The 12,665-nt window shown below is 43.2% G+C and overlaps 1 protein-coding gene across 2 annotated transcripts in view; it reads left to right on the top strand.

Annotated features, from left to right (window-relative positions):
- TMEM108 (transmembrane protein 108) overlaps positions 1 to 12,665 on the top strand; it is a 193,619-nt gene that overhangs the window by 2,841 nt on the left and 178,113 nt on the right. For both annotated transcript variants that reach the window (XM_077303673.1, XM_077303672.1), the window contains exon 2: positions 9,347 to 9,475. The gene's annotated coding sequence lies outside the window, so the exon portion shown is untranslated. The remainder of the gene's footprint in view (positions 1 to 9,346; positions 9,476 to 12,665) is intronic.

Genomic DNA, 12,665 nt, shown 5'->3' on the forward strand with positions numbered 1-12,665 from the left:
ATCAGAGACGGCCACATCTGGAGAAGGGATGTGGGGTGGGGGGTGGGCTGATGAGAAGGCGCTTTCATGTGTCTGTCTTGATGGATGGGTTTTGCTTGAGGATGGGAGCCATCAGGAGCCAGAGAGATGTTGGTTAGCATCTCAAACCTGGGTCCAAATCCCTGCTCTGAGATGAAGCTTGCTGCGTGACCTTGGACCAGTCCCCTTGTTGCAAGAAATGGAAGAGGGGAGAACCATGGATCTCCTGAACTTGATAAAAAGACAATGTGAGAGAATGTTCATACGTGTAGGGTGATGAGCTGGCATCTCTGGGAGTGTGGGGGGGCACACTGTGTTTGTTTGTTTTTTTAATTATTTGCTTTGTTAGATGGGTATCTATCCTTGGCTCTTTTTCTTCAGTCTTTTCCACAACTTTTTAAAAAGACTTAAACATAAACTGTCTGTGGACTAATCTAGTAGATCTATTTGCATGTGGGGGAGCTGTAGGACTTCTCATTCATGTATTTCTGTAAAACGGTCTGTTGGGGAAATAACTAATCTGCCTGAAGTCTTTTGGGGAAACTGCAGTAACAAAAATCCTGACTGAGTGTTTTGTATTTCTGCCTTTTCCAAACGGGTTGCGCTTCAAACATTTTCTACAGTCAAGAGCATAGAGTCTCAAGAGCTTTGGTCGTTTGAGAAGCTTATGAGATCTAGGTTGAGAATTTGTTACTACCAGGCTCTTGTGCCAGGAATTCTTAACGTCAATCGCAGGTTCCTGGCAAAGGCGGGATCTTCCAGCTGAGACAGCTGGCCAGATCCTCCTGCCCTTGGAGCTAAGCGATGCCAGGGGGCCAATTCTAAGTTACCTTGTGCAACCATGCCCTCACACGAGCTGCCTTTCCTCAGTCTAACAAAAATGGAGTCCAATGGCACCTTTAAGACCAGCAAAGATTTATTCAAGGTGTGAGCTTTCGAGTGCAGGCCCTCTTCCTCATCCTCATCCTAAATGGAACAAGGATCATAAGCATACAGATATAAGGCAAACTTAAATAGTGGCAAATTAATAAACTGTGTCATAATATCCAAATTAAACCATATTATGCCAGATAATCATTTTTTGCTGAAACAGCTAATCAGTCCTTCTGAGTTCAGTTGTTGTTCACAAAAACCTGTCCCATGTTAGTAATTAATGGCGGATACTTTTCCCAGTCGTGAAAAGGAAGAATTAAAAGAGACTAGCTGAGAGGTAGTCAACCTGTGGTCCTCCAGATGTTAATGGACTACAATTCCCATGAGCACCTGCCAGCAAACGCTGGCAGGGGATCATGGGAATTGTAGTCAATGGACATCTGGGGGACCACAGGTTGACTACCCCTGGTGGTTGCCCCAGTCTGTTGTTGAGCGAGCCAGTTAGGCTCTGGGCCTTTACATGATTTGTCTTTAGACTGCCCACAGCAAATAACCTGCTCAGTCTTCCTTCTTGCTGCCTACCTGTGCAGGTCTTTGGTGGTGCTTGGGCCTGAACATCTGACCCTATTAGCAGTAGCCTGCCATTTGTTCTTCTAACATTGTCTCAGGAAGGTTTAACCGTATTCATTTAGCGGAGAGACTCTGTTTTCATGGTTGTATGGTCCCTGATCATCTTCCTCATATTATTTTGTTTTGCCCCAAGTTCTCTTTATACCACTATGTGATATCTGACATTCTGTCCTCCTTTCAATTCCATTTTGATAGTCTATAATTTGATAGTCTTTTGACTGTAATAGTCAAAAAATTACTTGACTGCAAGGATCCTGCTCGAACACGCCACAACAATGAACATAAGGAACATTTTATTTTCATGGAAATTTTAACTCATGACAATGACAAATCAGTGGGAACCCTGAGCTTGTTTCTCTGCAATGAGATACTCCCATCTGGGAGTGATGGGAGACCATGACACACGAAGTGTGTTGTAAAGGGCTGGGGGGGGGATGAAGTAAAGGGCCGGGGGGGAGAGAAGACGTCCTTCACGGCCCACCTCCAATTAGTCGATGGACCAAATGTGCTCCGAGGCCCACAGGTTGGGGATCGCTATTGTAGAGCATGGCTTTGCTTGTAGAAGGTTCCGGATTCTTTCTTTAACATCAACAGTTTAAAAGAGCAAACAGTAGATATGTAAAATCTCTGTCTGGGATCTTGGAAAGCTGCTGTCAGTCAGAGTAGACCAGCCTTTCTCAGCTTTTTTTACCATTGAGAACCCCACTGAAACATTCAGGCTTTGAGAAGTGGTGTGACCATGGAGAATATGGTTGGGAAAAATAGCTGTGAACATGCCCACCCAGGTCTCCTCTCCTCCCCACCCTCTCCAGACCCATTATTGGCCATTTTGGGAGGGGGGCTGTGGGTCGACATGACCTTGTATGGTCATATCACCCAATTAATGTTCACCACATTTAAAATATATATAAAGAATTCATTAACTCCCACCCATTAGGGAAACCTTCTAGGGCCTTCAAGAAACCCTGGATGAGAAAGCCTGGAGTAGACCATACTCACCTTGATAGGCCGACTCCATATCCAGCAGCTTCACATGTATGCCCCTTTATTTGTTGCTCAGTGTTTCCGTTGGCTAGTACCTGATGCTTTCTCCAGCATGATCTGCTGATTACCACTCGCTGAGATGGTGTTTAAGACAGGACAATTACCAGGCCTCTTCTGCAGAGCTCTCCTGGGTACTGTAAAGCAATTTTCTGGGCCTGCTTATTCTGTCAGGAAAAATACCTTTCCTCATCTAAAATGTGCATGGCTCTGGTGTTTATAAGAGTTGACTTTCCAGAAAAGGCAGAGAGCCCTGTGCCCGGAGATCGTATGCATTCAGGATCCTATTCAGAAGGTGCAACTGGGGTTCTGATTTGGGTTTATTTTTGCACCAGTCCAATGCAACACGCCCTCACCTGGATAGCCCAGGCTAGCCTGATCTCATAAACCTTGGAAGCTAAGCAGGGTCAGTCTTAGTCAGTATTTGGATAGGAAACTTCCAAGGATTACCAGGGTGATGACGCAGAGGCAGGATGGCAAACCACTTTTGAATGTCCCTGGTCTTGAAAAGCCCCACTAGGGGCTGCCATAAGTAATCTCTGACCTGATGACAAAAAAACAACAACAGAAACACACAACCGGGCTGTAACCTAGTCTTGTGGCCTTATTTGCTTGTCCCCAAAGAATAACTAACTGGATAAATGCAATACATTTTAGTTATCAGAGAGGGAATTTATTTATGCTATTTATAGTTCTCCTCTCTCATAGCGACTCAGGGCGGATTACCCATAGTGAACCAGTACAGTCAATATAATTGGACATTAAACAACCAGGGCATTTGGGTATTAGAAGTCTGGGACCACTGAACTGAAGCATCGCCTAAGGAATGACATGGAATAAGACTTGGCAGCTAGTCTAGTGCGCTGTCCTTTTCCAACAAAGGATCCTGTTCTTTTAAGAACTATATACCAGAAATGGTTTCTTCCAGAATTGTATCTCCATATTATGGAAAGCTTTGCCTCTTGAATACCTCCTTGTCCTGCAGCTGCTAAAAACAAAACAGGGGTTGCCCCCAAAGCAGGGAACCTTCTGTTGGTGGAGAGGATTGTGGGTAGGTGATAAAGCTTCTCAATTACATGGGCCCCAAGTTCATTCCCTGGTATCTCTATCTCAGTGGTTCTCAATCTGAGGGTCAGGATCCCTCTGGGGGTCAAACAACCCTTTCACAGGGGTTGTGGCAGGACGAGCAGCTTGGCCAGGGTAGATTGAGATAAAGCATTCGTCTGTCTGGAGCAGCGGAAAAGAGTGAGATCGGCATGGTGGGACAAGAGGCAGAACTGAACTGAGAAACCCTGGGGGAAAACCCAATCAATATACTATCATGAACAATGGATCTTCACATCATTGGTCAGTTTTGGTTTAATTTCTGTGAAAGAACACTTGTGTAATTTTATGGTTGGGTCACCACAACATGAGGAACTGTATTAAAGGGTCATGGCATTAGGAAGGCTGAGAAGCACTGCTGTAGCTGAAGGAATTTGGACAGCAATTGCTTAGATCCTGAGAAGTTGCAACCAGTCAACTTGGGTTTATCAGACTAAAGCAGTTTTTGATGTGTTCAACCTAGGCATGCCAGCATCCAAGTGGGATCAGAGAATCCCTGGAATTACAAATCATCTCCAAAGATCAGGTCCCTTGGAGAAGAATGGTGCTCCTGGCTCCATTTCTTCACCCAAAACATAAGAAAAGTTCTTCAGTGGTTTTTTGTTTTTGTTTTTTTTAAAGAAAGCATAGAGAAGGAACAGAAAGAAAAGGGGGGAATAAAAAAGGACCATATATGTTGCTATGAACTCCTGGCAGGAAGGTATAGGTAAAAGTGTTTCGTATTTGTGGGGGCAGGAATAAAGAATAAAGCAGTTTAAAAACCACCCCTACTGCCTCAGCTGGCCAGAGAGGCCAAAAGCAGGAGGGTTAAAGTGCCAGCCTAAGAGTTACATTCTTCTAATAACTTCAGTAGTCTTAGAAGAATGTACATCTGCTTAAGTAGTCTGCTCTGCTGGAAATTGGTAACGGGTAGATGGAACACAAAAGAGAACAAAAGGGGTTAAATGAGCTAAAGGGTCAAAGAATCGGCTGTCTGGATGAGGCTGCTTTGCCCAGGCCTGAATGGTATACCACATGTGCACAACAGCAGTGCTGACTGTCTCCCATGCAGAGAAGTCCCTGTCACAAAGACGATTACGGATGGATTTATGGCACCAGAAGCGACGTGCGATGGTAAAATTAGAGTGCCTTACAAGAGCAGAGCTGGGATAACGAACTGCCTTCTCCCGAAAGGACAGACTCTGCCGTTCTGAATGGCAGCCCCAGTTCCCTTATGTGGCTCTGCTGTTGGCATTCATCATTCAAAAGAGCGTCAAGTTTGCAACAGACTGTCTCCTGGGCCTATTCTGCACATAATAGACAATGCATTTTCAATGCACTTTAGAAATAGATTTTCCTGTTCTGCACAAGGGAATCCAGCTGTCAAAGCACATTGAAGGTGCATTATCCTAGGTGTGCAGAATGGGCCCTGGTCTTCATATACCTTGCTAAACTGAGTGTAACTAGGCAGGGATGCCCTCTCCATTTCACAAGACATCACAGTCGAGGTGCATGCCGTCACATCATGACGGATTCTTGTCATTGCATCTTCCTATTCTCTTGGTAGCAGGAGAAATGGTTTGTACTGAAAGGAGGTGTTGCCCATTTGGATCCCAGGAGACAGGTTTCATGTAGAAATTTCTAGTGCAATCGCATTTTAGAAGAAGAAGAAGAAAAGTTGGTTCTTATATGCCGCTTTTCCCTACCCGAAGGAGGCTCAAAGCGGCTTACAGTCGCCTTCCCATTCCTCTCCCCACAACAGACACCCTGTGGGGTGGGTGAGGCTGAGAGAGTGCTGATATCATTGCTCGGTCAGAACAGTTTTATCAGTGCCATGGCAAGCCCAAGGTCACCCAGCTGGCTGCATGTGGGGGAGCGCAGAATCGAACCTGGCATGCCAGATTAGAAGTCTAACCACTACACCAAACTGGCTCTCCACTTAACACGTCACTCTGAGGTATCGTGCCGCAGCTTTTCCATTTCATAACAGATCCGCTTCCAGCGAATGGTGTTAGTGGATAATTTGGGGATAGAAGATCAGGAGCAAAATCATGTCATGAAAAATCTTCCAGATTTCTGGTAGTCTTAAAAAGTATAGCAGCCTGATCTGGAGACGACTTATGGGCATGGAAGCGCCATTGCTGAAAGAAATCTCCTTATGGTTTGGAACCCACCATTAAAATGAGAGGAGGTTCTTATATGGATAAGTAATCAGTGTGCACGTTGGATCATCTCCTAGTTAAGATATGGAATTGAGTCACCTGTGTGGGGGTGAGGGGGTGGGTGAGTATGTGTGAGGCAACCCATTTATTCAGAGCCATCAGCTCATCTTGCTGGAAGAAGACATTCTACGATTTATTTATTTTATTTATTTGGACTTCTATATATAACTATTGTACCCATATATCAGGCTTTCTCAACCAGGGTTTCATGAAACCCTGGGGTTTCTTTTCCTTTAAAAAAAAACTCTGGGGTTTCTTGGCAACCCTGAAAGGGCGTACTGGATAGAGTGGGAGTTAATAAATTTTTAACCTAATTTTTAATGTATTTTTAAAGTTTGTTAAACATTTATCAGGTGATATGACCGTATGAGGTCATGTTGATCCAGTCCCCTCTCTCAAAATGGCCAGTGGTGGGCCTGGAGGGGCTGGGAAGTGGAGGGGGCCTGGGTGGGCGTGTCCACAGCTCTGCTTCCCAACTATCTTCTTCATGATTGCACCACTTATGGAGTTTCTCGAAGCCTGAAGAATGTTTCAGGGTTTCTCAGTGTTCAAAAAGTCGAGAAAGGCTGCCATATACATTTGATAATCCCAATCCAATTTTCTTGTCCTTCCAGCCCTCTTTCAAGGAGCCAGAATATCAGGTTATAGTACCAGCATCTGTATCCAAAACTTCAGTGGCCATAGACTTGAGAGAACTGAAGAGTTATAATGACTTGTGGGACATCTTTCAGACGTTTGAAAATTCTGAGATTGCTCTGACTGAACTTTCCTGCCGTTCTTAATGAAAACAGCAGTCGAACTGTTCCTCCAAAGCCCTTTCTTCTGCGGACATGGCTTTACCACTTAATCTTTCAGTCCCAGTTTGCATATGTCTGCAGAGCAGTGTGATATGCAATAAAGCAGAATAATTTTCTGGGTCATGAGCAACCTTTTTAAGAGTAACATCCAAGAAGTGAATTCTTCTGAAAGTCATAACAGTTTGGAAGATAAGAGAGCTGACATTTTCATAATTTTATTTTTATTTCATTGGGAGCGGGGAAGGTTTAGTTAGGCCAAGTATTTGTACTGCAGGGACGTAGGCGTTACAGAAACTTTTTAATGTCTGCATAAATACTAAGGTTAGCTATCCCCACAGCACTAAATTATTGAATATAAATATATAGTGCCTGATGTCATCTGGTATTTTTATGAGGCTGGATTCAAAGGATTTCATATTTTGCCTTCTGATTGATTGCAGCATTTGAAGTAAGTTTTTTTCCTCATCCAAGTAATTAATTTTACTGAATAAGTAGGAAAAACATATGGCTCCAGATGGTTCCACACAATTCTTCGGCTTGCTTAACTCCTTTGAGACGGTGGCTCTCTTCTGTCTGCAATGTATATTTCTCCTTCAAGTAACTGCATGCATTCCTGTGGCCTGTCTTAGACAGTGCACCTCAGTGTGCCAGCTGAAATTCCATTCTGTAGGCTTGCTGTGGTTTGGTCCATCATCAACTCTGTGTTTGAGGGAAAGAAAGTGGATCAGTGGTTGTGGCAGTCAGAGACTCCCAGATCCAGTCCATTGCATCTACACTGGCACTTCCATTCAGATGACACAGCTGGGCCAGTGGTCTGACCCATTAGACAACTTCGTATGTTTCCACATAAATGCTGGCTTTACTATAGGATGTCTCTATACTGCTACATATTCTGTCATATACTGTAAATGATGGGTCAAGGAAAGGCGGTTCATAAAGTTAGGGAAATGATCTTCCCATCTCATTTGACTAGTGCGCTAGAATATTTGTTGTGTTCTCAGAATGGGTATCCTGGAAGAACATCTTCTAGATTTGAAAATACTATAGTATGCTTTCTAGTGTGAAAATGCTTAATGAGAAAGAAGAGCTGGTGTGATACGTGGTATAGTGGTTACGGTGTTATGTTAGTATCTGCGTTACCAAGATTCAGATCTCCACTCTGCCATGGTAACTTGCTGAGTGGCTTAGCCTAACCTATCTCAGGTTTGTAGAAGAGAATGATGTAAACTGTTTTGGGTCTCCATTGGGAGGGAAGCAAGGTAGTAAGTAAATAAATATGAAATACTAGTTCTCCTTTTTGATGTGGAACACATCTTCTGGTGTACTCAGTGAAACGGAAGTAGGTCCATAAGTCCTGGAGAAGGGAAGGGAGTCTGTATGTCTATTTGTTTCTGAGAGAGGGAGTGGGGAGGAACCAAGCAAGGTAGTCTGTGTGTCTGTGTGTGTTTGCAAGGGAGGCAGGGGGGCCTGACCACAGAGCAGGTATGTGTTCCTGAAAGTCAGACTGTCAGGCAGATTTTTTTACAGTGTTCATCTAAAAATCTGAAGTTCAACTAAAAACGGAGGACAAACTTGTGTCTGTACACAAACATAACATGTAAACCCATACAATAAGATATGTCAGTTTGGCATTGCATCCTAGTTAAACATACTGACCAAAGGTATGCCATTAATGGCAGCGTGGAAGAGGCAAGTCTAACGAGGCAAACTATGCTGGGGTAGAATGAATAAAGCTTCTTGCTCGCTCTCTTCTGTACAGCCTAAGCCAAAGTAGGGTGTAAGCGCCTGTCATTTAAAACTGAATAGAGATCCTTGATTTCTGTTCTGTTTATATGAGCTGAAGATGTTCCAGAGCAGGAGTAGCAAAAGGCTCAACAAGGCTGAGGATTTTGAATACTGGTCCCAGCCTCAATGGCAGCAGTTTTTGAGTGCCAGCAGTTACCAATTGCAAACTACTGGGAGGTGCCAAGCAACCCCCCCCCCCCTATGGTGGATGGAGGTAGCGCTTTCTGAATTAAAAAGGGTGCCATATAGAATTGTTCTTTCTTGCCCCAGAGGGATGTACCAGAACCAGTGGGATGAAATTCATTCAAAAGAAATTGTGTCTAAACATCTGGAAGAAGTTCCTGACAGTTAGAGTGGTTTCTTAGTGGAACAGGCTTCCTCGGTAGGTGGTGGGTTCTCCATCTTTGGAAATTTTTAAACGGAGGCTAGATAGCCATCTGACGGAGAGGCTGATTCTGTGAAGGCTCAAGGGGGCGGCAGGTTACAGTGAATGAGCGATAGGGTTGTGAGTGTCCTGCATAGTGCTTGGGATTGGACTATATGACTCATGAGGTCCCTTCCAACTCTATCATTCTATAATTCTCTGAATAAGAGTTCCCTGAAGATGCACCCTCTCCTGGGTTCTTCAGAGCACCTCTTGTTCCAATGAGACAGAGCAAAGTCAGTGTTAGTTCTTTGCTTTGGGGAAGAGGAATGCCTCCGTATGCCAATGGAGGGCATTATGTTGGGGATCACTGTTCTCAAAAGAAACCTCATGGGAGGGGAGATACGTGGCCAGATAATTGATTTGGCCCTTGTAGAAAGAGGTAATCTTCCTGGAGGGATGCTACATGTGCTTAGATTGGACGTAGCGTGGTTAAACCTCTTTGGATAATCATACCTCCTTTAACTTTTCAGTTTTCCTCAACTGATGGTAATCCCAAATTAAAATGAAAAAGTAGAAGACCATCGCTGGAAAGAGAATACATCCAGTGGGCTATGAGAGTAAGAGCGTGAATGAGAGCTTCTACGCATCTTAAATCTAAGGTATGTCTGAAGTTATCTTTTTCTGTTGCTGCTTCCTCCATTGGAGATATACCTCCGGTCTGTATGTTGTTAGGGCCATACAGTGAATGCTTACAACCCATGGAAAACAAGATGATTGGATGATTTACTAAGAAAGCAGTTATTTTTTGGCAACTGTGTGGCTTTATTTGAATCCCTAGAGAGGTTTCCCTGGAAGTGACATCACACTATTGCTTATGGCAGGGGTAGTCAAACTGCGGCCCTCCAGATGTTCATGGACTACAATTCCCAGAAGCCCCTGCCAGCGAATGCTTGCAGGGGCTTCTGGGAATTGTAGTCCATGGACATCTGGAGGACCGCAGTTTGACTACCCCTGGCTAATGGCTTTCTCCTGGTATTCTGGCAGGCAAGACCCACATGGGCAGGCAATCTCCTACCCCCAGCAGGTATATGGCAGTCTGAACCCTAGGGCAAATCACCTCCAGATAAACAGAAACTCATATTGCCCTTCTAAGTTTATTTTGAGACAGGTGATTTTTAGAGGCACTCAATAGAATAAGATGGTTTGGCTATTACCTTTTATCATAGTTTCACAGAGGTTCCGAAGACCAACACAAAGCCCATGGATGCAAAGATCATCAAAATATGAGGCAATATGACAGGATTTTCAATTACCATGCCTTGCCCCCCTTCCAGGTTACAGGAACCCGTGTCCAAAACTTAGGAGCTGGCACCCCATAGCTCTCCCTTAATTAAAGTATCTGGAGGCTCCTCTTCTCTTATAAACCATCTTCAGCCTAAACGGAGATACACAGGCCAAACTGTGTACATGAAATCTGTATTTTTCACACCATGGCTTCAATTGTTGGGAACAATAATAAAGAAATGTTACTTGAATAAGTTCAGGTTGCTTTCTCCAGCATCTTTTTAGAATTGACCGTTGATCCTGGGGAGATTTGCTGAGAGTCTTGAAATAAATATAGTGCTCACATTTTTATGAAGTTGGCCTGGACAGGCAAAATTCAGTTCACTGTGGACTAGCTAAAACTTGGTACGAGACAATTGGAAGGAGCTGTTATTCCACTTTCTGATTTATGTATGCTTATGCAGGCCCAGGACATCATGAAAGTGCGGCTGTTGAAAGTAGTAACAGTAATCTTTTGCACTAAATTATGTCTTTTTATCTATATTGTTTATGACCTTGGGGCAAGTCAGGATTCATATGGGATGGGCTATTGATTGATTAATATGTAATGTAATGAATAGTGTTTTTGTTAACACTAAACCAGAATAGCAACGATGCCTTCTTGATCAGAAACTAAGCCTGGACTTAACCTGTCTTCTGATCATGCAAATATTTCTGCTCCTTGAAAATGTCTGTTAATTCCCTCTGTACCACTGCAGACCCCTCCCCCTGCTCCCCGCATCACAGATGTCCACTAAACTCCCAGGACCTGTATTCCAGGAAGCCCAGCAGATTATGGCAGGAAGGGGAAGGTGTGAAAATGTCATTCCTCAAACATAGTTTCATTTGTGTTGGACGGGATCCAACTGTAAGTAATAGATAATTAGAGAGACAGTGCCATCCCAAGAACTAGAGTGGCCAGCCTCAAAATGGGGCTTGGAGATGTTCCAGAATATCTAGGCCACAGAGATCAGCTCCCCTGGAGAAAACCAGATACACAAAAGAAGACTGACCAGCAGTAAGATACAATCACCAAGGAAAAAACGGGAACAAATGCTGCCACAGACCTATAAAATGTACCAAGTTTTTAGACATTTTTCTTTTATATTTCAATATATATATATTTTTTTAAAAGTGGTACATTTGATAGGAGGTATGTATTATTCTTTAGACATTTGTTAGTCTAATATAAAATACCTGTTGTTATATTAACCATAGATTAATTTTTGTAGACCTATAAATGAAAGGTATTGACCTGAAAGTTATCTGAAGAGTTGGTTACATTACCAAAACAAAGGATTGTGAGTAGTAATATTTGTATAAAGATTTTGAAAATATTCTATGAATGATATTTAAAGGCACAAAAATGTTTATAATATATTTTATTATTCTTAGATGTCACTGATAAAGTGGTTAAAGTACCAGTAGAACCGGGGGTGCTTTGACAAGTCACCTTTCTGAAACGGAAAGACAACTTGAATCATTGAAGACGTGGTAGCATTTGTTCCCATTTTTTCTTGGGCCCTGGAGAAAATGGCTGCCTTGGAGGGTGGACTCTATGGCATAATGCTCCACTGGGATCCTTCCCCAACTCTTGCCCTAACCAGACTCCACATCCCCTATCTCCAGGAGTTTCCCCACTTGGAATTAGCAACCCTACAAGAATTATTTCCTGAGAGTAAGACGCACTGAGTAGACTTTATGATTTGGATTCATGTTTAGGATTGCACTATAAGGCATTTCCTTGACTTCTGTTCCTTAATTTGATGCTACCATTGGCAACAGCACAGGTTTCTGGGACATGAACAAGGAAGACAGGTATCGCGTTGGGAAGGAGGAAATGGTGCCTTTCCTCACACCTTAGATCGAAGGTTCCTTGGAAAGTACCATGGTAACCAACTGCTACTACTCAAAACCTCCTGAGAACATCTAGACTGACCCACTGAGGAGGTAGTTACGATAGACTGCACTTTAAAATCTCAGAAGTGCTGTGTAAACAGGTAATGGACTATGAATGGTTAATTCCTCATGGAGGCAGGAAACTTTGAGTGACAGGCTGTTCCAAGAAATTTGATTGGTTAGCATCAATTGAGCAGAGAAAGACTTGAGAACTGAATGCTAAGGAGAGGACAATCTGAATTAAATCATGATTGAGAAGAGCCTAGTACTGACAGAGTCTGATTCTAGCCTTGACTGAGAAAGATTAAATACTGACTGCGAGCAGTTTAATACAGATAGAATACTGGGAAGCTTGGCAAGAAGAGTGAGTAGTTAGGTGAAGACTCACATTCAGGCCAGGAAAAGCGATAGATCTTGTACTAAGTGAAGAATTTCCCTACCTAGCTAAAACAGGGAGATAGCTCTGAAGTACAAAAGAATCCCTGGTCTGATATGTGAAGAAACTGCCTTTTGAATCCTGAGAAGTCAGTTAAAACTCAAGAAGAATACTGGTATGTTTAGTGAAGGAATCTGGGTTCTGAGCAGAGTATCCCTGCCTTCTGGAATCCAAAAGAGCCAAATACACTC

The sequence above is a fragment of the Paroedura picta genome, chromosome 11 (assembly GCF_049243985.1).
Source record: "Paroedura picta isolate Pp20150507F chromosome 11, Ppicta_v3.0, whole genome shotgun sequence".
NCBI classification, from domain to species: domain Eukaryota; kingdom Metazoa; phylum Chordata; class Lepidosauria; order Squamata; family Gekkonidae; genus Paroedura; species Paroedura picta.